Here is a 23,381-nt window from a genome sequence, read left to right on the forward strand (position 1 = left end):
GGCAGGGCGGGCCAGTGGGTCACGTGGCCGGGCGGCGCTCGCCGGTTCCCAGCGCCAACCGCTGGCCACCCCGCCCCGCCCCGCCCCGGGGCACGCCCCCCACGCCCGGCGCGCGGCCCCCGCCTCCATCACCCCGCCCCCGCCGCCCGTCGGCTGGAATCCTGCAGCTCGTACCCGTGCATGCCCGGCTGGTGCGGGGAGCAGCGGCGCGGGCTCGCTGGGACCGCTGAACAGCGGGGTCCAGTCTGGGGGCGTCAGTGACCGCCGTGTAGGGTGGGGGCGCTGGGGTCGACGGGAGAACTACTGAGTTGGGGGCTACAGAGCTGGGATGTCCGCCCCCGGGCTGCGCCCAGCGTGGGGGGAGGGGGCGGCGCGACTCCCCCCCTCCCCCCTTTGTCTTGGGCTGAGGGGAGGGGCTGCGCTCGGCCAGAGCAATGAGCACAGTGCCTGGCGCGCAGCGAGCCCTCAAACTATCCCGGCCTTGATTGCAACCCCAGCGCGGGGAGAAAACAGGAAAGGGAGTGATAACTGGGCTGACAGAGGCCAACTGCCATTATTAAGCACCCAGGCTGGCCAGGCGCCGTCACCACCCTTTCCTTCCCGCGGTGGCAGCCTTGGCACACAGGGCGCACGTGTGTCCTAGGATTGTGAAAGAGGCAGAGCTGGGATGCGAACCTGGGCCATTTGGCTCTTGCCGGCTGCGCTAGGCTGAGGAAAACGCGTTCTTGAACCAGCCTTTGAAGATTGAGAAGGTTTGATGGGTGGAGATAACTGAGCGAGCTCTGCCCCAGTTCGCTGTAAGACCTTGGGAAGTCGTTTGATCTTTGAGGGCCATACTTTCCTCCGACGTGAAAATAGCTGGACTTAGGAAGACTGAGAACTAATATGTGAGTAGTGCTTTGCAAAGTGTAGAGCACTTTCAAATACGTTGTCATAGATAACGCCTCACAATTAACCCACCAAGGGAGTGTTTTTATTAGCCTCCCTTTATCAATAGATGGAGAAATTGTGTCCTAGAGAAGTTTGTAAGATCAAGGAGCAGGGGCAGAGCATTAATGTTGAATAAATCAAAGGCTTGTAGGATAACTGCCTTGGATGAGCATAAAACTCTGAAACTGAAACATCCTGTGAGCTCACCGGAGCTCCTAGCTGTTAGTTTAAAACAATACTTTGGCTGGGTCTGCTTGCCCCTTCCCAACTCCCAACAACTGTGTCCCAGCAACCCAGATCACCAGGCCGCAGCAGTTTTAACTCTTATTAATTTTTAAATGGTTCCTGGTTTGGGTTGGACCAGCTACGAGGAGTCCTTTAGGCAAAGTCAAAACTGGGAAGTAGTCGGATAGGGGGTTGCCTGAATTCTGAAAATTCCAACTGAATGTTTTGGGTTTTCTGAGCAACAATTATTTTGAGGGCATTGGTGATACATAATAATTTGTGTCCTTCCTATTGACAGGTTCACCTTCTAGCAAATTACTGGAAGGAACATGAGAAATGTAAGTAGGGGTTTTGAAATCTCAGTTAAAGGAACTGAAACTGTTTATTTGTAGAAAAATGGCAGTTAATTTGGTGATACCATTTCTAGGGGTACAGTAAATTGGCAGGCGCTTATCAAATGCCCATTTTTGAGGGGTGTATTTACTAATACATGCAGTGAGGTCTAGGCAGGTGGCAGTCGGTCACCACAGACACTGACAGGTACCCTGAGAGATGCTATTTTTGTTCAGTCCCCATTGGCGTGTGAAAGGGAAGAGGGGCCAGGTGTTTTCTACTTCTGTGATGTGTGTCAGGTGTTTTCTGGGCTAGGTCTTATCACCTATCATATAACCTTGTTTTTCCTCACAACAAACTTAAAAGGCAGGAGGGTTTTTTTTTATCCTTTTAGAAATGAGAGTGAAGCTTAGGAAAGTTAAGTAAACCAGCCCTCTTGGTGCCGAAAAAACTTTTCACTAAACCACACTTTTCCCATTGTTGATCGATCCAGGTTCAGAGTCTGTGAATATTTAATGAGAAGCTACTTTTGTCAGGTGCCTTTGAGTATTTTATTGAATCCTCATGACAACCCACCATGCTTTTTGCTGTTTCAGCTGATCACCTTAAAATCAACTAGGAAGCCTTAAAAAAAAAAAAAAAAAGCCCAACCACTCCTACAGGGCAGGAGATAAGCATTTATAAATCCATGGTGATGTTGTAGTCCCTCTTTCTAAATATAATGTGGTGCTCTGGAGACGCCAACAGCAGTAATTCCTTTAATACAATCCTGACATCTCAAAAGGGGTGGTGCAAAACAAAGTGAATTGCAAGAGCACATTCTTCCACTGACAACAATTAAATCTGAAAATGTCACTGGTTTCCTGTGATAAGTGCACTCGATATTGATTAGTGGGACTAACCACTGATCTGACACTTGGACCAATTAGGTGTTACTTATGAAAAAACATCTGGTGGAGATTCCAGCATGTCCAGTAAGAAAGGTGATTGGTAGTTTGTTAAAAGGCCTTTGCCTTCAGGTGCTTAAATCTGAGCATTGAAGGAAATAGTGACAGAGGCAGCCTTCAGTCTTTTTTTTTAATTTTTGGCTGTGTTGGGTCTTCGTTGCTGTGCGCAGGCTTTCTCTAGTTGCGGTGAGCAGGGGCTACTCTTTGTTGTGGTGCGCGGGCTTCTCATTGCGGTGGCTTCTCTTGTTGCAGAGCATGGTCTCTAGGTGCGCAGGCTTCAGGAGTTGTGGCTCGCAGGCTCTAGCGCGCAGGCTCAGTAGTTGTGGCGCATGGGCTTAGTTGCTCCGCGGCATGTGGGATCTTCCCGGCCCAGGGCTCAAACCCGTGTCCCCTGCGTTGGCAGGCGGATTCTTAACGACTGGGCCACCAGGGAAGTCCCAGCCTTCGGTCTTAACCCTCCTCGAACCAACCTCCACAACTCAGAGGTTGTTTTAAAAATATAAATCTGATCAGGTCATTTTTTTTCCTGCCTTTACTGGAAAGGCACATATTTTTGTTGTTGTTGTTTTTATTCATCCCAGACTTAAAAAAAATTTTTTTAATTGAAATATAATTGATTTACAATGTTGTGTTAGTTTCAGGTGTACAGCAGAGTGATTCAGTTATACACATGTATATCTATTCTTTTTTAGATTCTTTTCCGTTATAGATTATTACAAGATATTGAGTATAGTTCCCTGTGCTATACAGTAGGACCTTGTTGTTTATTGGACATTTGTACAGCCAAGAAGTAGATCAGTGGTTGCCTGGGGTGGAAGTGGGAACAGGCATTGACTGCAAACAGACAGGAGGGGTCTTTTGGGGTAATTGAGATCTAAAACTGGATTGTGGGGATGGTTATACAACTCTTTAAATTTACTAAAAATCATTGAATTGTACACATAAAAGAGATGAATTTTTATAGCATGCAAATCATACTTCAATAAAACTGTTACCCAGTCTTACCCAGTCAAGGCCCTGAATGCTTGGAAGATGTCCACCCTCCAGCCTCTCCCAATGTGCCCACCATGTTCCTTGCATGTGAGCCATTCTGGACTGATTGCAGGTCTTTGGATAAAGATTTGGTCATCTCGAGGCCTTTGCACATGCTGCCCCTCAGCTGGCCTCTCCTTTCTGTCCTTATCTGCCTGGGAAACACTTTACTCTCTTCCTTCAAGACTCAGCTTGAGCATTTCCTCTGCCAGGAAGCTTTCCCTGATTTTTGCAAGCCAAACCAAGTGACACTGCTATTATTTTAAATTAAAAATTTACACGCCTGGTACCCTCACCAAACAGCCCTCTAACCATGATCTGTTCATGTCTAGAGCCCAACAGGTGTGACTCATAGGAAGATTGTTGAAGAAATACCTGTGTTGTCAAGATCACCCTTTAGAGCCTACCGTATCCACACATACAGATGGGGAGTGATCCATTTGTCTGTTCATTCGTGAACATTTAGTGCCAAAGTACTTATCCCTCTCGATTCAAAAATGATTAAGATGAGACACTAGTCCTCAAGGAGTTCCCCATCCAAGTCCTGACCCTGCTCTGTCTAAACGGAGTGGTCTCAGGCAGGTTACTTAATCTTATGTAAAATGGGTGTGGAGTAGTACCTGCAGTCACAGGTATGTTGAGAGGATTAGATGGGTTTTTACTGGTAAAGATCTTCAGGCAGGACCTGGCACAGTAAGTGCTCAGGGAATGTTAGGTAGTCCTACAGGGCGTGGTGGGCTAAGGGATCAGGGGACAGATTCCCGGGGAAGGTATCACCTGAGCTGGGTTGTGAAGAATAAGTAGAAATTACTTTTTTCTCTTTACCCTGAAGCATGTTGAGTGAAGTTTTAGATACTTTGTTAAAAAAAAAAAAAAGACTCTCAGCTTTATTGTTAACTGAGAAAGACATGGGGACAGACAGGCTTAAGTCATTTGTACACACACAGGCAAAGATGAAGGACCCTGACCTTGGTGGAGGTACCCATTCCCACGGTTTGCCCCAGTCTCAATTTCCTAAGAAATCCTGTAGAAAAGTGTGGTGCAAACTGGAACTTATGTGCTGAATTCAGCCTGCAAAAGTGTTTTGTTTGGCTGGTACTGTGGTTATAAAATTTTTTGAAGTAATATTTAAATGTTACAAAAAATAATCTGGATTTCCAACTTTTCTTTTTTAAAAAATTAGAATATGTGGGGACACTGGTGCCTACACGGTGGGCAGCACTTGGCTGGGGCTGCTAGTTTTGTTTCCTTTAGACGGCATTTGTCCTCTCTGGCTTGCCAGTCCCCACTGTTTACAGCATGCATGCATCTGTGCTGGCATCTGGCCACTGAAAGCATGTAAGTCTGTGACTGCTGCTGGCTTGGAAGAAACTCTTGTTATCTATATAGTGTTCATCACCGAACAGAGCTACTGCCCCGGATACCTGTCTCCTTACTTTGTGGTTTAGAATGGACAGTCTAGGGCAAAGGATTCCTAAGAAATCATTTTCTTCTCCCAGTGCCAGCCCCCTGCTGACCAAAGCCATACTTCTTCTTCTTCTTCTTCTTTTTTTTTTTTTTTTTTTTTAACCACCTTTGCTTTATTGCTAAGCACTTCAGACAGAGTTACTGATTTTGGCAGTGCCTTTTGTCTTTTTGCTCACGTTTTATTTATTTATTTTTTTATTGGCGTATAGTTGATTTTCAATGTTGTGTTAGGCCATACTTACTCTTAAACATGACCCATCTTTCCAGGGTTTGGGAGCATGTAAAAAACAATGGATATGGAGTAGAAGGCTTGGATCTGTTTTTTTGTTTGTATTTTTAAAAATTTATTTATTTATGGTTGAGTTGGGTCTTCGTTGCTGCATGCAGGCTTTCTCTAGCTGCGGCGAGCGGGGGCTACTCTTCGTTGTGGTGAGCGGGCTTCTCATTGCGGTGGCTTCTTGTTGCGGAGCATAAGAAGCTCCTGGCGCGTGGGCTTCAGTAGCTCTGGCATGTGGGCTCAGTAGTTGTGGCTCGTGGGCTCTAGAGCGCAGGCTTAGTAGTTGTGGCACATGAGCTTAGTTGCTCCGAGGCATGTGAGATCTTCTGGGCCCAGGGATCGAACCCGTGTCCCCTGCATTGGCAGGCGGATTCTCAACTACTGTGCCACCAGGGAAGTCCCTAATTTTAAAAATTTTTAAAATTCTTCTCCCGTGCCAGCGTGGCTTGCAGGATCTTAGTTCCCCGACCAGGGATTGAACCTGAGTCCCCGGCAGTGGAAGCGTTGGAGTCTTAACCACTGGATCACCAGGGAAATCCCCCTGTTTAAAATTTTTATTATTAATTTTGCTATCTCTTTATTTTTCTGATTTTCAAACAATACATAAAAATACATAAAATGGAAATTTAGCCCCCCTCAAAATCTGTCCCCCCACACCCCATAATCACTATTAGCGGTCTGCTATATTTTTTGCACTTTTTAAAAGCTACTCTGCACTGCTTGCTCGATGGATGCCAGGCTCTTGACTGAGCTCATTACGTACGTCTCTTTTGCTCTTTGCAGCAACCCTGTGAGGTTATTATCATTCCATTTTACAGATGAAGACACAGATGAAGACCTAAGATGAGTCTTAGGTTAAGTAATGTATTCAGGGTCGCACAGTGAGGGTGCAGTGGGAGCATCCTCACTGTGTGTGTTCCAACACATTTCTTTCCAATTCCAGAGCCGTTTTTCCTAACCATCTCAGGGTGAAGCCTCCCTAAGAAGACCACCAACTAGGAACTAAACATACTCCCCTGGAGAAGTGTATTCATAAAAGTCTCCTCCTTCTGCATTGTTCTCCATTCATTAGATGTTTCCTGAATGGTGCTGTGCAGGGGTTTCAGAGGTGCTCTCGGTGCCTACCCTCTGTGACTTCACAGGTGAAGGTTATAGATCAATCAGTGAAGTATTAGAATTATGTGCAATTTACAGTAGTAATAGAGAGGAGAGAGCAGTTCTTGGTGGATGGGAAGGGAGGTGTCAGGATAAGTGATACTTAAGCTGTGTCTTGACAGACGAGTTATTGTTTAACAGGTACATGGGGGTAAGAATACTTTGGCATAGACAAAAGCATGATAAGTTGGAACAGTGGTTTATTTGGTGAACTGGAATGATATAGCATGGCTGTAGGTTAGGTCATGGGGAGGCAGGCAGGGTGCCAAGTGCGCAGGGCCTTTGGGTGTTGTTCTAGGACTTTGGGATTTTGTCTGTAGGCAGGGGAGCCGTTGCAGTGATTCTGAAAGGGGAGTGACATGACTGGTTTATGTCCGAGGTAAAGTCCTACAGCAGAGTGAGGATGGATTGGAGGCAGGGAGGCCAGGCAAAGAACAGTTGCAGTTGGTTCATCGGAATGAGTGTGGAGATGTCCAGTAACTGAGCGCAGTGATAACCGCTGACATTCACTGAGCTCTTCCTGTGTGGTCAGATTCTGTGCGAAGTGCTCTGACTGGGTTCTCTCATTTAACTTCCACAGCTCCGCCTAAGCCCAAGTGTTGTTGTCCGTCCCCCTTCTACAGGGGAGGAAGCTGTGAAGATGGCTTGTATAAGATCACACAGTGGCTGAGTGGTGGAGCCAGAATTCAAATCCACGACTGTCAGAATCTAAAGCCCTAAGGCTGCACATCTGAACCTAAGCTGCAAATGTCAACACCTGTGACTAGTACGAGGCCGACTGTCCTGAGCTTCGTAGCAGGACCTTTGTATGAAGTGCAGGTCTAGTTGATTCTACATCTAAGACACATCCCAGATCTGTCCTCTTACGTCTGTCCCTCCCCTCAGATGAAGTCCCCTCATTTCTTGCCTGAAGTCCTATAGTAGACTCTTGTCCCTAAAACCTATTCTTACAACTGCCAGACAGATCTCTTTAAAAAGTAAGTCGGAAAAAAAAAAAAAAGTCGAACCACGCCGCCTTCCTCATTTAATCACACCCTTGCTCCTCATCAGTCTTTTTTAAAAAAAATATTTATTTATTTATGTATTTTGTCTGTGCTGGGTCTTAGTTGCGGCATGCGGGATCTTTGCTGTGGCATGCAGACGTCTTGGTTGCAGCATGCAAACTCTTTTTTTTATTTTTATTTATTTAATTGTTTTTGCGGTACGCGGGCCTCTCACTGCTGTGGCCTCTGCCGTTGCGGAGCACAGGCTCCGGACGCACAGGCTCAGCGGCCATGGCTCACGGGCCCAGCCGCTCCGCGGCATGTGGGATCTTCCCAGACCGGGGCACGAACCCGTGTCCCCTGCATCGGCAGGCGGACCCTCAACCACTGCGCCACCAGGGAAGCCCAGCATGCAAACTCTTAGTTGCGGTATGCACGCGGGATCTAGTTCCCTGACCTGGGATGGAACCAGGGCCCCCTGCCTTGGGAGCATGGTGTCTTAACCACTGGACCACTGGAGCAGTCCCTCTCATTACTCTGAAATAAACTCTGATTCCCTGCTGACCTGTAAGGGCCTCTCCGTGATCTGTCAGCTGCCTGCCTTGCCAGCTTCACTCTGCATCATTCTCTCCCTCTCTCACTGAATTCCAGCCCTACTGACCTTCTTTCTGTCGCTGGAACATGCCAGATCTGTTCCTTGGGGAATTTGCTTTTGTTCTTTCTTTCTAGAATGTTCTTTTCCAGGATATTCTCATGTCTGGCTCCTTCTTACCATTTAGGTCTTAGTTTATTTTATTTCTTAAAGCAAATTTATTTTCACTACTGGCTTGTTTATTTTTTATTTTAATTAGTTAATTAATTTTGGCCACACCGCAGGGCTTGTGGGATCTTAGTTCCCTGACCAGGGATTGAACCTGGGCCCCTGGCAGTGAGAGTGCACAATCCTAACCGCTGGATCACCAGGGAATTCCCCTAGGTCTCAGTTTAAATGTTATCTCCTCAGAAGGGCCTTTCCTGAGCCCCCAGGGTAAAGTAGTTCATGAAGCTCTCTATCACATCCCCCTTTTTGATTTTCTTCATTGAACTTACCACAATGTAATATTCAGTGTTTGTTTTCTGTCTCCTTCCACTAGGATAAAAGTTCCCTGAGGTGTAATAGCTAAAACTTACAGACTACTTACTCTTGTTAGGCACTGTTATAAGGGCTGTAATATATTAAGTTTTTAAATCCTTATAGCAGTTCTAAGAGGTGGATACCTTTATTATCCCCATTGTGCAGATAAGGAAACTGAGTCTTAGGTAGGGTAAGTAACTTGCCCAAAGTCACACAGCTACTAAGTGACAGAGCTGGAATTTGAACCCAGGCAGTCTAGCTTTAGCATCCACTCTCCTAATCGAGTGAAAGCAGGGGCGTTGTCTTTCCCGCTTCTGTATCCCAACACCTTGGACATAGTGTGGCTTTTAGCAGGCTCTCACTAAAAATTGTGGAATGAAAGATTGTAGTCACAATAGAAATGTAATTAATTATAAACAAAAACCTAGGAATTATCCTTGATTCTGCTCTCTCCCACTCACAGATCCATCTACAAGTTCTGACTGAACTACTTCTCACCACAAAACATATCCCGATATGTCCACTTTTCTGCATTCCCACTGCTACCATCCCAGTCCAGTTCACGACTGGCTTTCTCCCAGACTACTCCAAAGACCTCCTAAATCACTGGTCTAGGGTGACTCTTCAACCAAACGATGGATGTCTACTGAAGCAAAGAGCCAGGTGTGTGATTAGGGCAGAAATGTTTATATATGCTGAGTGAAATTTTGCTAGCTGACTTATACCCTAGCAATTACTGATTTGAGTGGGGAATATTTAAGACCCTCTGTGGTTCTGCAGCTATGTGTTGAGGTGCTCTGAGGCATGGCAGGGACCTCTCGGGGGTGCTGAGGGATATTTTAAAATCTTAGAGGAAACCTAGTGTGTTGGTTTGCCGGGCTCCCCTAACAAATTACCAAGACTGGATGGCTTCAACAACACAGTCCTGGGAGGCTAGCAGTCCAAGATCAAGGTGTCAGCAAGTTTCATTTCTTCCAAAGCCTCTCTCTTTGGCTTGCAGATGGCTGTCTTCTTGCTGTACCTGAAGTGGTCTTTCTTTTGTGTGGGCATATCCGTGTTCTAATCTCCTCTTATAAGGGCACCAGTCATATTGGATTAGGACCCACCCATATGACCTCATTTTACCGTAATTACCTCCTTAATAGCTCTGTCTCCAAATACAGTCATAGTCGGAGGTCCTGGGGGTTAGGACTTCAACATGAATGAATTTGAAGAGGGGACACCATTCAGCCTGTAACACAGTGCCTGCCGCCTGATGCTGCAGACTGCTGGCTTGAGGCAGTTCCAGCGTTGGCTCACACTGCATTCCTTCTGATAATGTCTTATATTTGCCAAGCCGAGGTTTTGGAGGTTGTTGTGATAAAAAGCAAGTACTGTGTGTAAGTCAATGTGGAAGAGGAAAAGAGAGTGGGGTGTCCAGTCTGATTTCGAGGTTTGAGACAGTGTGCGGCGCCCAAAAGGCACTAAATTGTTAGGACATAAACACTTACTGAGTTTGGGGCTTCCCTGGTGGCGCATTGGTTAAGAATCTGCCTGCCTATGCAAGGGACATGGGTTGGAGCCCTGGTCCAGAAAGATCCCATATGCCGTGGAGCAACTACACCCGTGCGCCACAACTACTGAGCCTGAGCTCTAGAGCCCGCAAGCCACAACTACTGAGCCCACGTGCCACAACTACTGAAGCCTGCGCACCTAGAGCCCGTGCTCCGCAACAAGACAAACCACGACAATGAGAAGTCCGCGCACCGCAACGAAGAGTAGCCCCCCACTCACCACAACTAAAGAAAGCTCGTGAGCAGCAATGAAGACCCAACACAGCCATAAATAAATAAATACATTTATTTTTTAAAAAAATAATGAGTTTTTTTGGGCTTATCTACTTAATGACAGAACTATTAGGTATTTCTTTAGGCCTAGGGGCATCATGAAGCAATTATTGAATCACTAAAGGCGCGTGAGTGGCGGAAATTTGGGAACCTTTACTCCAAATGAGTCAGTGGATCCCGGAGATCAAAAACACCGGCGTTAAGTTTTTAATTATACAGACTTCTCCAGGTGCTCCCCAAACCTACTGAAAAAGCATTTGGGAGTTGAGCCCAGAATCCACTGGTTTAGCCTAACCCCCTCATTAAGGCCCAGAAGGGGAAATCTCTTGCCAGAGGTCATACAGCAAGTTAGTGGTCGAGCTGGGATTAGAATCCAAATTCTAATGGAATCTGTCAGATTCTCCTCCCCTTCATCAGCATTTCTGATGTCCATACCTACAAATGTTGTCACACCATCTGCTACTTAAGCAGACATGGCCCTGACCTCAAAGGCAGATGGCAATTACATGGACAAACTCCATATTGAATACATGAGTGTGCGTATTAAAAGTTTATATCATACAAGACCTACATGAGGAAAACTACAAAACTCTGATGAAAGATACCAAAGAAGGATTAAATAGTTATTTCCTGTTTATGGATAGGAAGACTCACTGATACCACGTCATGATATCAGTTCTTCCTAACGTGATCTATAGATTCAATTCAATCCCAGTCAAAATCCCACTAAGTTATTTTGTGGATATTGACAAACTCAGTCTAAAGTTTGTAGGGAGAGGCAAAAGATCCAGAATTAGCCAACTCAAAATTAAAGAACAAAGTTGGAGGACTGACACTACCCAACTTCAAGACTTCCTATAAAGCTACAGTAAATCGAGACAGCGTAGTGTTGGTTCAAGAATAGACAGATCAATGAAACAGAATGGAGAGCCCAGAAATAGACCCATATAAAAATAGTCAAATGATACTTGGCCCAAGGAGCAAAGGCAATACAATGGAGCAAAGATAGTCTTTTCAACAAATGATACTGGAACATCTGGACATCACATGCAAAAAAAAAAAAAAAAAAGAATCTAGACAGACCATACACAGTTTGGAAAGATGAGCTCAAAATGGATCATAGACCTAAATGTAAAACAGAAAACTATAAAACTCCTGGAAGGGACTTCCCTGGTGGTTCAGTGGTTAAGAATCCGCCTTCCAATGCAGGGGACGTGGGTTCTATCCCTGGTCAGGGAACTAAGATCACACGTGCCACGGGGCAACTAAGCCCATGTGCCACAACTAGAGAGGAGCCCACGCGCCGCAACGAAGAGCCCGTGCGCTGCAACGAAAGATCCCGCGTGCCACAACTAAGACTCCATGCAGCCAAAAGTAAATAAAAACAAACAAAAAAAACTCCTAGAAGATAACATAGGAGAAAATCTAGATGATCTTGGGCTTGGCAATGACTTCCAAGATATAACACCAGGGCTTCCCTGGTGGCGCAGTGGTTGAGAGTCCGCCTGCCGATGCAGGGGACACGGGTTTGTGCCCCGGTCCGGGAAGGTCCTACATGCTGCGGAGCGGCTGGGCCCATGAGCCATGGCCGCTGAGCCTGCGCTTCCGGAGCCTGTGCTCCGTGACAGGAGAGGCCCCAATAGTGAGAGGCCTGTGTACCGCAAAAAAAAAAAAAAAAAAGATACAACACCAAAAGCATGATCCTTGAAAGAAATAACTGGTAAGCTGGGCTTCTTTAAAATTAAAAACTTCTGCGCTGTCAGGAGAATGAAAAGATAAGCCACAGGCTGGGAGAAAATATTTGTAGAAGACATATTTGATAAAGGACTGTTATCCAAATTATACAAAGGACTCTTAAAATGCAATAATAAGGAAATAACCTGATTATAAAATGAGCCAAAGATCTTAACAGACATCTCTCCAAAGAACATATACAGATAGCAAGTAAGCATATGAAGAGATGTTCCACAGCTTGTGTCACCAGGAAAATGCAAATTAAAACAATGAGATACCACTGCACACCTATTGGAATGGCTAAAATCTGGAACACTGACAACACCAAATGCTGACAAGGCTGTAGGGCAACAGGAACTTTGCTGATGGGAATGCAAAATGGTACAGCCACTTTGGAAGACGGATTGGCGGTTTCTCATAAAACTAAGCATAATCTCACCATATGATCCAGCAATTTCACTCCTTGGTATTTATACAAAGGAGTTGAAAACTTATGTTCACACACAAACCTGCATACGATGTTTATAGCAACTTTATTCATAATTGCCTAAACTTAGAAGCAACCAAGATTCCTTCAGTAGGTGAATGAATAAACAAACTGTGGTCCATCCGGACAATGGAGTAGTATTCAGTGCTAAAAATAAATGAGCTCTCAAGCCATGAAAAGACATGGAGGAATCTTAAATGCATTTTACCTAGTGAAAGAAACCGATCTGAAAAGTCTCCGTACTGTGTGATTCCACCTACATGACATTCTGGAAAAGGCAAAGCTATGGAGACAATAAAAGGGTCAGTGGTTGCCAGGGGTTGGGGGGAGCGAGGGATGAGTAGACAGAGCACAGAGGATTTTTAGGGCAGTGAAAATACTCTGTATGTTACTGTAATGGTTTGGTTTTCTTTGTTTTTTTTTTTTTTAATTTTGGCCATGCCGCATGGCTTGCGAGATCTCAGTTCCCCAACCAGGGATTGAACCTGGGCTTCTTTCACTCAGCATAACGCTTTTGAGGTTCAGCCATGTCATATTTATCATAGTTTGTTCCTTCTGATTGCTGAGTAGTGATGCACTGAATGGATGGATCTCAGATTGGCTATATACTCACCATCTGTTGGGCTGTTTCCATGGTTTGGCTATTACGAATAACGCTATCAACATTCACATGAAGGTCTAAAACTAAAAAATAAATTAAAAAATAAATAAATAAAAGGGAATCCCTTGGCAGTCCAGTAGTTAGGACTTGGCGCTTTCACTGCCGAAGGCCTGGGTTCGATCCCTGGTCAGAGAACTAAGATCCCACAAACGTGCAGCGCAGCCAAGAAATGAAAAACAAACCAAAAAACCCCAACATTCACATGAAGGTCTTTGTGTGGACAGAGGTTTTTCTGTCTGTTGGGTAAATATCTAGAAGTGGGAGTCCTGAGTGGTGTGGTAAGTGTCTTTTAGAAAGAAAGAAACTGCCGAAGTGTTTATAGCATTTTACATTCCCACTAGCCATGTGTGAGCGTTCCTGTTGCTCCATGTCCTTGACAGTACTTGATCTTCTCAGTCCTTTTATTTTATTATTATTTTTTTGCGGTACACGGGCCTCTCGCTGCTGTGGCCTCTCCCGTTGCGGAGCACAGGCTCCGGACGCGCAGGCCCAGCGGCCATGGCTCACGGGCCCAGCTGCTCCGAGGCATGTGGGATCTTCCCGGACCGGGGCACGAACCCATGTCCCCTGTATCGGCAGGCAGACTCTCAACCACTGCGCCACCAGGGAAGCCCCTCTTCTACTTTTGAAGGAGTTTATGTAACATTGGTGTTTTATCTTCCTTAAATATTTGGTGTGGCTCTATATGCTGCGCGGAGACCCTCTGCACCCCTGCGAACATGGCGCTGCGAGTGGCGTGGCGCGGAGCGTGCGGGCCGCGGTCTGCAGCCTGCGCGCCATCTCTGCGCCCAACGCGCCCTGCCGCCTCGGCCCTGGGGACTGCGGGTGGGCGCCATCCGGGCGCTGCGCACCGGCCCCGCACTGCTGTCGGGTCGTAAATTCACAGACAAACATGAATGGGTAACAACAGAAAACGGTGCTGGAACAGTGGTAATCAGCAATTTTGCACAGGAAGCTTTGGGAGATGTTGTTCACCGTAGTCTGCCTGAAGTTGGGACAAAATTGAACAAACAAGACGAATTTGGTGCTTTGGAAAGTGTGAAAGCTGCTAGTGAACTCTATTCTCCTCTCTCAGGAGAAGTAACTGAAATTAATGAAGCTCTAGCAGAAAATCCAGGACTTGTCAACAAATCTTGTTATGAAGATGGTTGGCTGATCAAGATGACACTCATTAACCCTTCAGAACTAGATGAACTAATGAGTGAAGAAGCATATGAGACATACATAAAATCTATTGAGGAGTGAAAATGGAACCCCTAAATAAACTAGTTTGAAACAACTTAACCTAGCATAGTTGTCTTAAATTAGTGGTGGATTTTTAAAAAGCAACTTTTAGCAAAAGAAACTGCTTGCAACAATGTTGCCTGAAAAAAATACCCCTTAACTTCCTAATGATTTCAGATAAACACTGTACATCTTTTTCACAACACCCTGTGATTTTTAGGCTAGTCTCCAGTTATAATACTCAGAATTCCTGAAATTATCTGTGGTAAAACTAGTTACAAAAATTATGTAATTCAAGGATAACATTGTTATCTTAACCTTATATAATATTGTGACTTGCTTACAGCCGTCCCTGGATTTGGGTCAAAATACTCAATGAACTTGCCACTGGAAATAAATGACAGTGGAGAAAAGTTTGTTAGTTGTATAGTGTCCAGTGAAGAACATTACTGTCTTAATTTTGCAATATACTGTGTTTGCTGGTGCTATTTTTATACAGTGAAGCAACAGCCTTGCAGGAAAATAAGAAACAGTTTAATAATAAAATATTCAACTTCTTAAAAAAAAAATTGGTGTAATCACCAATGAAGCATCTGGGCCTGGAGTTTTCGAGTGGGAAGGTTATTAATTATAAATTCAATTTCTTTATTATAGATCTTGAACTATTCATATATTTTATGTTTTTGTATGTTTTGGTAAATTATATTTTTCAAGAAATTTATCCATTACATTTAAGTTGTTAAACATATTGACGTAAGGTTATTCATAATTTCATCTTATTCTGTAGATTTTGTAGAGATGTCCTGTTTTTCATTACTGTTGTTGGTGATTTATGTTTTCTCTCTTTAATGAATCAAGAGATTCATCAGTTTTATTGGATGCTTATTCCATTTACCTTTAATGTAATCACTCATATGATTGGATTCCAGTCTGTCATCTTGATATTTGTTTTCTTTTTGTCCCCTCTGTTTTTTGTTCTTTTATTTCTCCATTCCTGGATTGTTTGGGTTAGTTATTTTTAAGTAATTCATTCTTTTTCTTCTATTGACTTTTTAGCCAGTTCTTTGATCATTTTTTAAGTGGTTACTTTAGGGATTACAGTATCCGTCCTTAATTCATCACAGCTGATTCACGTTTAACGAAACCTTTACAACAGTATCATTGTATTTACACCTTTATTGTCCTTTGTACTGTTGTCATTTATTTTACTTCTATAAATGATATAAACTTAGTGATCCACTACTATTTTTACTTTAAAAAGGCAATTGATTTTTTTTTAAACTTTTTTTTTAAATTAATTTATTTTGGCTGCATTGGGTCTTCATTGCTGTGCATGGGGCTTTCTCTAGTTGTGGTGTGCGGGGGCTACTCTTCGTTGTGTTGCGCGGGCTTCTCATTGCAGGGGCTTCTCTCGTTGCGTGCAGAGCATAGGCTCTAGGTGTGCGGGCTTCAGTAGTTGTGGCATGCGGGCTCAGTAGTTGTGGCTCGCGGCCTCAGTAGTTGTGGCTCGTGGGCTCTAGAGCACAGTCTCAGTAGTTGTGGCGCACGGGCTTAGTTGCTCTGAGGCATGTGCGATCTTCCCGGACCAGGGCTTGAACCCGTGTTCCCTGCATTGGCAGGCGGATTCTTAACCACTGTGCCAGCAGGGAAGCCCGGCAATTGATTTTTTAAAAAAATTTAAGTAAAGAAAGAACAGTAGTATTTTTATTTACCCACATTTTGCCATTTTCAATGTGCTGCTTTCCTTTTTGTGGACCTGAATTGTTATCTCTCCCTCCAGCCTGAAGAATTTTCTGTAGCATTTCTTGGAGTAAGGGTCTCTTGGTTACAAATTATCCCAGCTTTTGCTTTTCTGAAAATGTCTTTGTTTCATTAAAATTTTTGAAAATTGTGGCAAAAATACACATAAAATTTACCATTTAAAAAAGTTACCATTTTATTTTTTTAAATTAATTTATGTTTTGGCTGCATTGGGTCTTCATTGCTGTGAGTGAACTTTCTCTAGTTGCGGTGAGCGGGGGCTACTCTTCCTTGCGGTGCACGGGCTTCTCATTGCAGTGGCTTCTCTTTGTTGCGGAGCACGGGCTCTAGGCATGCAGGCTTCAGTAGTTGTGGCACGTGGGTTCAGTAGTTGTGGCTCGCGGGCTCTAGAGCGCAGGCTCAGTAGCTGTGGCGCACGGGCTTGGTTGCTCTGCGGCATGTGGGATCTTCCTGGTCCAGGGCTTGAACCCATGTCCCCTGCATTGGCAGGTGGATTCTTAACCACTAAGCCACCAGGGAAACCCCAGATTTACTATTTTAAAGTGTACAGTTCTGTGCCATTAAGTACCTTCATATTATTGTGCAACCATCACCACCATCTATCTCCAGAACTTTTTCATCTTCCCAAACTGAAACTCCATCCTCATTAGACACTCCCCAATAGAATAGAGGGCAGACTAGAGCCCAGAAGTAAACCCATGCATGTATTGAATATGATCATATGAGTTTCAACAAGGATGCTAAGACCATTTTATGGGGAAAGAAGGTTTTTCAACAAATAGTGCTGGAACACAGTATTGTAAATTAACTATACTCCAATAAAAATTAATTTAAATAAATAAAATTAAAAGAAAAAACAAGTAGTGCTGGGAAAACTGGATCTCTACATACCAAAAAAAAAAAAAAAAAAGGAAGTTGGACCCTTACCTTTACATATACGAAATTTAACTCAAAATGGACGAAAGAACTAAGAGACCTCAGAGATGTAACTATAAATACCTAAGTGATCTAATTATAAAGACCTAACAACTAAAACTGTAAAACTCTTAGAAGAAAACAGGAGAAAACTTCATGACATTGATTCAGCAGTGATTTCTTGGATATAACACCAAAGCACAGGCAACAAAAGTAAAAATCCATTAACTGGACTACATCAAAATTAAAAACTTCTTTTCATCAAAGGACACAACCAACAGGGTGAAAAGGCAACCTATGGAATGGGAGAAAATATTTTCAAATCATGTATCTGATAAGGGATTAATATTTCAGAATATGTAAAGAACTCCTACAACTCAACAAAAAAACCCCAATTAGCCTGATTAAAAAATGAGCAAAGGAGGGACTTACTTCCCTGACGGTCCAGTAGTTAAGACTCCACACGTCCACTGCAGGGGGCACAGTTACGATCCCTGGTCGGGGAACTAAGATCCCTAGCAAGCCGCGTGGTGCGGCCAAGAAATAAAAAAATTTAAAAAGTTAAAAAAAAAAATGGGCAGAAGACTTGAATAGATATTTCTCCAAAGAAGATATACAAATGGCCACAAGCACATGAAAGAGTGCTCAACACCATCCTTAGGGGAAATGCAAATCACAACCGCAAGAGGAAATAACAAGTGTTTTTTGAATGTGAAGAAAAGCAGTATGTTACTGGTTGGTAGTGTCTTTTATAGTGCAAAATAAAAATAGTAAAAAGAAAAAAAAGGAAAATAACAAGTGTTGACGAGACTATGGAGAAATTAGAATGCTTTTGCTGCTACTAGGAATGTGAAACGGGGGAACAGCCACTGTGGAAAACAGTATCCAGTATTTCGAAAAACTAAAAGTTTCAGGGCACTTCCCTGGTGGTCCAGTGGTTAGGACTCTGCGCTTCCAATGCAGGGGGCTCGGGTTCGATCCCTGGTCGGGGAACTAAGATTCCACATGCTGCATGCTGTGGCAAAAAAACCCCAAAGATGAAAACCCTAGAAGTTTCAGATTTGCGAGATGAAGCGTGTTCTGGGCGTTGGGTGCACAACCGTGTGAATGTATCTGACACTACTGAATGGTAACACGTGAAAATGGTTAAGATGGTTAATTCTATGTTGTGCATATTTTACCACATTCAAAAAATATTTGAGAGAGAAAAAAGTACACGAATTCCAATTTCCAGTTTTTGGTGATAATGAATAATGCTGCTGCTGCAGACATTCTCATCCAGGTTTTTGTGTGAACGTAAGTTTTCCTCTCTCTAGGGTAAGTATCTAGAAGTAGGATTGCTGAGTCATAAGATAAGTGTATGTTTAACCTTACAAGAAACTTGACGAACTGATTTTTGTAGTGGTTGTACATTTTGTCACACCAATGTGTGAAAGTTCCAATTGTTCCACATTGTCACCAGCACTTAGTATTACCGTTTTTTCCGCTCCGTTCTAATGGGTGTGTAGTGATGATCTCATTGTGGTTTTAATTTGCATTTCTTAATGTCTAGTGATGTTGAATCTCTTTTCCTATGCTTATTTGCCATTTGTATGTCTTTTTCGATGAAGGGTCCAGATCTTTTACTCATTTTGAAAAATTGAGTTGTTTGCCTTGTTTCATTGAGTTTTTTTTTTTTTTTTGCGGTACGCGGGCCTCTCACTGTTGTGGCCTCTCCCGTTGCAGAGCACAGGCTCCGGACGCGCAGGCTCAGCGGCCATGGCTTACGGGGCCCAGCCGCTCTGCGGCATGTGGGATCTTCTCAGACCGGGGCATGAACCCGTGTCCCCTGCGTCGGCAGGCGGACTCTCAACCACTGCGCCACCAGGGAAGCCCTCCACTTAAGTCTTGAACCCTCAAAGTCATCCACGAGGGTTGGAATCAGTTTCTTCCAAACTCCTGTTAATGTTGATATTTTGACCTTTTGCCATGAATCTTATTGGCAGCTAGAGTGGAGAATCCTTTCCAGAAGGTTTTCAGTTTACCTTGCCTGGATCCATCAAAGGAATCACTGTCTATGGAAGCTACAACCTTATGAAATGTAGTTCCTAAAAATCAGACTTGAAAGTAGAAATTACTTCGTGATCCACAGGCTGCAGAACGGGTGTTAGCAGGCATGAGGATGTTAATCTCATTACATCTCCATCAGAGCTCCTGGGTGACCAGGTGCATGGTCAATGAGCAGTACTATTTTGAAAGGGTTCTTTTTTCTGAGCAGTATGTCTCAACTGTGGGCTTAAAATATTCAGTAAACTATGTTGTATACAGATGTGCTATCACCCAGGCTTTGTTTTTCCATGTATAGAGCACAGGCAGAGTAGATTTAGCCTAATTCTTAAGGGCCCTAGAAAATCCAGAATGGTAAATGAGCATTGGCTTCAACTTCAAGTCATCAGCTGCGTTATTCCCTGACAAGGGAGTCGGCTTGACCTTTGAAGATGTGAAGCCAGGCATTGCTGACTTCTCCTCTTTAGTTATGAAAATCCTAGATGGTGTCTTCATCCAATATAAGACTGTTTTATCTGCATTGAAAGTGTTGGGTGTAGCCATTTTCATTAATCATCTTAGCTAGGTCTTCTGGGCAACTTGCTGCAGCTTCTACATCAGCTTGGTGTTTCACCTTGTACTTTTATGCCATGGAGGTGGCTTCTTTTCATTAAACCTCATGAACCAACCTCTGCCAGCTTCGGACTTTTCTTCTGCCGCTTTCACACCTCTCTCATCCTTCCTAGAATTAAAGAGCGTTAGGATCTTGCTCTGGATTAGACTTTGGCTTGAGGGAATGTTGTGGCTGATTTGATCTTCTTTCCAGATCACTAACTTTTTTTTTCAAACCAGTAATAAGGCTGTTTCGCTTTCTTATCATTTGTGTGTTCATTGGAGTAGAACTTAAAAAAATTTTATTTATTTGGCTGCGTCAGGTCTTAGTTGCGGCATGCATGTGGGATCTAGCTCCCCGACTGGGGATTGAATCCAGGCCCCCTGCATTGGGAGTGCAGAGTCTTATCCACTGGACCACCAGGGAAGTCCTTGGAGTAGCACTTTTTAATTTCCTTCAAGTATTTTTCCTTTGCATTCACAACTTGTCTGTTTGGTGCAAGAGGCCAGCTTTCAGCCTAATCTTAGTTTTTGGCATGTCTTCCTCACTAAGCTTAATCATTTCTAGCTTTTGATTTAAAGTGAGAGATGTGCGACTCTTCCTTTCACTTGAACACTCAGAGGCCATCGTAGGGTTATTAATTGGCCTGATTTCAATATTGTTGTGTCTCAAGGAATAGGGAGGCCTGAGGAGAGGGAGAGAGACGGGGGAACGGCCAGTCTGTGGAGCAGTCAGATCACATACATTTATTGATCAAGTTTGCCATCTTAGATGGGCGCAGTTCGTGGTTTCCCAAGACAGTTACAATAGTAACATCAAAGATCACTGATCACCATAGAAAAAATAATACTGAAAAAGTTTGAAATATTGGGAGAATTACGAATATGTGACACACAGAAATTAAGTAAGCAAATGCTGTTGGAAAAATGGTGCTGGTAGACTTGCTTGATGCATGGTTGCCACAAACCTTCAGTTTGTGAAAAAACGTCAGGGACTTCCCTGGTTGTCCAGTGGTTCAGACTCAGTGCTTCCAATGCAGCGGGCCTGGGTTTGATCCCACATGCCACACTAAGACCCCGTGTCAGTGTGGCAAAAAAAAAAAACCCCAAACCACCAGTATCTGCAAAGTGCAATAAAGTGAAGCAAAATAAAACAAGGCAGGGGACTTCCCTGGCGGTCCAGCAGTTAAGACTCCGTGCTTCCAATGCCAGGGACTCAGGTCCGATCGCTGGTCAGGGAACTAAGATCCCACGTGCCACATGGTGCAGCAAAAAAAACCAAAAAACAAAAAAACAAAGCATGCCTGTACTTTCTTAACAGTGTTAGATCTTCCCAGTCTTCTTTTTTTAAAAATAAACTTATTTATTTTTGGCTGCGTTGGGTCTTCGTTGCTGCACACGCGCTTTCTCTAGTTGTGGCGAGTGGGGGCTACTCTTCATTGCGGTGCGCGGGCTTCTCATTGCGGTGACTTCTCTTGTTGTGGAGCACAGGCCCTAGGCGTGCAGGCTTCAGTAGTTCTGGCACGCAGGTTCAGTAGTTGTGGCGCACGGGCTTGGTTGCTCTATGGCATGTGGGATCTTCCCAGACCAGGGATCGAACCGGTGTCCCCTGCATTGGCAGGCGGATTCTTAACCACTGTGCCACCAGGGAAGTCCCTTCCCAGTCTTCTGATCTGTGAACAAGGATGTCTTTTTGTTTATTTAGGTGTTTAATTTCTTTCAATTATGTTCTATAGTTTTCAACGTACAAGTCTTGTACTTCTTTTGTTAAATTTATTCCTAAACATTTTATTCTTTTTGATGCTGGCCTGTGTGCTGTTTAAGCAGGGTGACTTCATCATGAACATAACATTTTGGAAAACCATCTGTCTAGAGATTAGGTTCTTTGGTTGGAAAAGAAGCCTGGAACATACCTTTATGATTCCTGTTTTTTCCCCCTTTCAGTTTTTAGTCTGTATTTTGAATTTGGTTGGAATAGGGCCCTGTGTCACAAGGGCTTCTGTACAGTGAGAGAGAGCCAGGATACGGGGAAGGCAGGCTTTGGAATCCAGCAGAACTTTGGCTTTCTCTGGCTGTGTGACCTTGAGTACACATCTGAGCTGCCCTTTTCTCATTTGTCAGTCTTTGGAGCTGTTTTTGAGGATTCAGTGAGCTAAGTAAATGAAAAAGCACCTGGCTGCTGCTTGGCCCCCATTGGGCTCATTTCCTAGACTGATGTCTCAGAAACAGCCCAACTGGAAACTTGGGGCTCCTTTTAGCGCTTCTGAACTTTTCATTGTGATAATTTTCAAATACACATAAACATCGAAATCACCTTCCTGTATTCCTGACTGTGGATTAATTCACATCTTCCCCCTCCTTAGCACTGCCTCTGGCCTGGCGAGGACAGCCTGTTTCCCCTCCCCGTTTAATTTCTGCCCCCACTTTCTCCTTGCCACACTGGGGTGAAAACGTTAACACTTCAGTCCAGCTGTCTTTAGCCAAAGAGCCTAGGACTATGAACGCTGGGAATTTACTGCTTGGAAATGGGTTAGAATCCTAACTATTTCCCTTTTGAGGGCTCAGATCAACCCTGGGCCCCTAGTTGTGGGGACCATTATGGGGCCCTTTCTGTAACAGGCACTCAGCATCTTCTCTCTGGTCTCAGTCAAGTGGACCTGAAGCTGGTTTTCCCACTAGGATCTGATTCTTCACTCCTCTGGGCAGGGTCCCTCCTCACCCCTCTCCACCGCTTCCCATTCATCTCCCCCACAAGGTCCAGTTTCATGCTACCCTTCCCGGAAACCTTCCCGATTCCCACCAGCCAGAAGCTTTTACCCCTGCTGCCTGTGTCCCCTGCGTAGACCACTGAACACTTTTCTGTTTTATCTTGTTTAAGCATCATTCTGTCTTTTCTTCTAGATCTCGAGCTGGCTAGCCTGAGGGAAGGGCTGCACCCTGTCCACGCGTGTTGTCTGGCCTGGCACAGGACACAGGTGCTGCACGTACATCTGCTGGACCACTGACCTGAGGCAGGTGGACACCTGTTAACATTTTCTGGGGTGGGCGCCGATTAATGCTTAGTGTGCGGGTTCACCGCACATGGAGGTACTGGTTATTTTTCCTGAGACAATGTAAAATAGTGGAAAGGACAAACAGGAGTCTGAATTATGGTACTTGAAGAGAGTCTTCTTTAGCCCTCAGCAGATGATCGAACATAGTCAGTGTAGAAGCTCCGTGACAGTAACAAGGAAGACCTGCCAAACGATGCCAGAGCAGCTCACTCTCAGTATTCTTCTGAGTTTTCAAACTTGTTCAAAGCCGATGTAATGTTCAGTTCGAGGGAGGACTGGTAACCTCTCTTCAGTGCCCAGCACAGTATCAGACTCTGCGTTGTCATCTCTCTCGGCCTCCTCGGTTTATTTCCACACAGTTTCCTTTCCTACAGCCTCATTCCCCTGACGATTTCCTGACTGGCAGGTAGCAAAAACAAAGTGTAACAGAGAATAGGGATGTACTGTCAGCCCAGCTCCAAGTGCTTTTTCAAGGAGTTACTTGTGACTTAGGCAGATATGACCCCTCTTAGGTGCTCATTCTTAGCCCTGTAAGATGAGGGTGATTGGAAGACCATGAGGTTATCCACAGGGGACCACAGAAGAAGGACCTGTATCAAGCTGATAAAGGCTAATTAGTA

At 44.3% G+C, this 23,381-nt stretch overlaps 1 long non-coding RNA gene and 1 pseudogene across 2 annotated transcripts; both read left to right on the forward strand.

Moving 5' to 3' along the window:
• The first annotated feature begins 214 nt into the window (after window positions 1–214).
• On the forward strand, window positions 215–23,214 carry LOC307194750. Its single transcript, XR_013830622.1, has 4 exons — window positions 215–887; window positions 1,454–1,493; window positions 8,927–9,126; window positions 22,610–23,214. It is a non-coding gene; the product is annotated as an uncharacterized lncRNA (long non-coding RNA).
• Window positions 12,831–14,416, forward strand: LOC307194322 (glycine cleavage system H protein, mitochondrial-like; annotated as a pseudogene). The gene has a single exon. The product of its transcript is annotated as a glycine cleavage system H protein, mitochondrial-like (transcript).
• Window positions 23,215–23,381: the final 167 nt, after the last annotated feature.

The sequence above is a fragment of the Stenella coeruleoalba genome (assembly GCF_951394435.1).
Source record: "Stenella coeruleoalba genome assembly, chromosome: 11".
Lineage (NCBI taxonomy): Eukaryota > Metazoa > Chordata > Mammalia > Artiodactyla > Delphinidae > Stenella > Stenella coeruleoalba.